Genomic DNA, 2,981 nt, shown 5'->3' with positions numbered 1-2,981 from the left:
GTCCTTTAGCTAGTCATAATTGCCACCGTGCCTTGGGTCTTCATCATGGCATTTATGCAAAGGCAGTTTTGATTATGCAAAAGAACAGGCGGCACAAACATCTCTCAGGACTGGGTCAGGTATTAATGATCCCACTGGTGGGCTGGGGGCTGCACTAAATTGCCTGTATTGATCATTTCAAGTGCTTCTTTTTTTTTTTTTTTTTTTTTTTTTTTTTAGTATCATTCCATATCTTCTTGTTAGTGATTTGTGGTAAGACATTGTCTGGTATGCTATGTATCAAGTAGCTTGGATGATATATTGCCATCCCAAATATCAAGCAATTTGAGTGATGGATTTTCATTCCATGACAGGTCAGGACCAATTGCTCCAGAGGTCAGAAGAGAACCGCTGGTGCAGCCATAGGTCAGAACAGCACAGAGATTATATGAAACCTTCTGTTTCCACAGTGTTCCTCATTTTCCCCAAAGTTCCTCGTTTTTAGTAAATACAGTGTGCCTGGATACTTAATTGTTTCTACCATCACAATATTTGAGCATTTAAAAAATGGCAATGAAAATTAGATACGACTGATATTTTTTCCAAGTTGATTGAGGCCTGTGGATATTTAAGTGACCAGTTTTTACTTTTTCAGGGATATGGAGTGACAGAAAACAGCGACTGATCAGAAATCCCATTGCTTGTGGGAACGGTTTTCGTTATAGGGCTGAGTTGTATGAGGATCTCAACTCTGAGATCAGGTTTCTCATGAAAGAAAAGTTAAACCAGTTAGCTGTACATAGCAAGACCTCTGCCACAGGTGCTCGGTGGTTCAGATGTTCAGGCCACAGAGAGCAGATTCAGGTGCAAACTTGTGTCTACACGTGCTGGTCCTGCTGCAGGTTCAGGTTTGGGTCTCCCACACCTCAAGTTTCGTAGCTGTCACTCAGGGCTTCCACCTGCTCACACGTGGGTCCTTCCCACTCCTGCTGCTGCTGCTCCACCTTGTACCACTATGTCATCGGATGGGAGACTGACTCTGTAACCCATCCACATCATACGGAAAAGCCTTGCTCCAAACAGTGTGTGCACGTGTGTTTAGATAAAGTGCAAGGCTGTCACTAAGAGAGACTAAAACTACTAAGAAATGGACTAGAAGAAAATATTTTGAGAGATCCTGGTTCCTGCATTTCCCACAAAACACCTTTTGTATAGACAGATTCCATATTAAAACCAAATTGCCAAGCATTGTGAATTTTTGAACTGCAAATGTATGTGCAACATCTGTACTATTTTCTTCTTTGGGTTGTGCTTTAAGGTTGTGAGATGCCACCAGTTTGGGGAAAAGACCTCTACCAAGGTCATTCTATTTGCTTCCTAACTTGCATTTGTTCACTTACATCAGGAGGACCCTGCAGTGCACAGCGGTACCTTGAGATGACAATTATTCTGATTTGGAATTTTGTGTACAATAATTAAACAGTCAGGTACCAGCAGACATGTGTTACCCTGAGATAACATGCTCCTTGGAAGTATCGTGAGGCAGGAGGTGAAATTAGTGCCTCCAATGACCTGGGAAACACATTATCTCACCGCCGCACACCCTTGAAGGTGTATTGTTACTGTATACCAACTATTAGCGTTATTAGTTGCATGGTGATAGATTGTACCATGTAAAACATATGTTTAAAACATGTTTACCGTTGTGCATCATGCGATAATTATGTCTGACTCTGAAGGACCGATACATCAGGTGTGAATTGATAGAAGCATGAAGTTGTTGTTTTGTTTTGTTTTGTTTTTCACTGGGATACGCAAGACTGGCAAAAGTTATCTGGAAAGGGACTTTGGCATCAGAGTCTCACAGCTTCGACAAAAATAAGATCCGTAATGCAGTAGAGTGGTTGCGTGCAATCGGATCAAGTGGAGCATTCACAATTGGTGTGCATTATTTTATTTTTAACCTGTGATTATTTTTGCTCCCCCCTCCTTGCTGTGCCCAGTGTGGTCATTGGCTGCATTTTCCAGGTGGCTGGCGGGAGTGTCCGTGCCCCCCCGGCCAGCCTGGCACCATCCCTGTACCCGGGGCGGCTGGGTGGCACAGCCTGGGCAGACAAAGGGCTTTGTGCTGCCGTCTCCTTCTCCCAGCTCCGCTGCGAGGTACCACATCAGATGGAAGAGAAGGTCTATCTTTAATCTGAGCTACTTGGGAAATCAAAGGGGGTGGATTAAAACAAGAGCAGCGACTGATTCCTGTAGGAGATCACTTTCCTGTTCCATTTGATATAATGAACAGGTTAATCAAAGCAAGGTTAGAAACCCCCTGTACCTTTTCTCAGAGGATTTTTGTGATGCCAGTTCCAAGGTATTATAATAATTGAACGCAGGTGTGATAATGATTTTAAAAAATAATTTTCTTTTACCTTAGAATAATTTACATATAGCTATTCCGGCAAGGTGCGTGTCTCATGAGCCATCAGGCGTGTAGTTAAACATGTTAAACCTTACTATACCTGCAGCTGTTCCTTTCTTTGCATCTGAGTGTCTTTTGGTCTTTGCTAAAAATAGTCACAGTGCCCACATAAGGACTACCTTTCAAAGGTACAGTGGGATGTTGCTTTAATGTTGCATTTGAACATCCAATAATGAAGCAAAAATCCAGTTTCTGCTCAGAGAAAAGAGCATTAAGAGGAAGACGGATGCTGTGGATTTGGCTGGGGCTGTAAGGTAACAACCTACTGACTCATAGTAATTCCTCTTTCCTTTCAAAATCGGTGTGCTGCCAGGACTGTGCTGGGTTTTTTCCAACAAGGATCCCTGGAAGGACAAGGAGGAGTTGCTACCCACATCCCGCACACATGCCGCAGCCCAGCACCTGCAGTCAGTGCACGCCAGGTGGGCTGTCCCTCAGGCTTTCCCAGCGGCTCCACGTCAAGGTGTCCCTTTGCACGTTCCTGCTCGGTGCCGAGGCACGCAGTCCTACGGGGGGTGGGGGTGGGGGT

This window comes from Falco punctatus (assembly GCF_963210335.1).
Source record: "Falco punctatus genome assembly, chromosome: 2".
NCBI lineage: Eukaryota > Metazoa > Chordata > Aves > Falconiformes > Falconidae > Falco > Falco punctatus.
Note: the sequence above shows the minus strand (reverse complement) of the source record.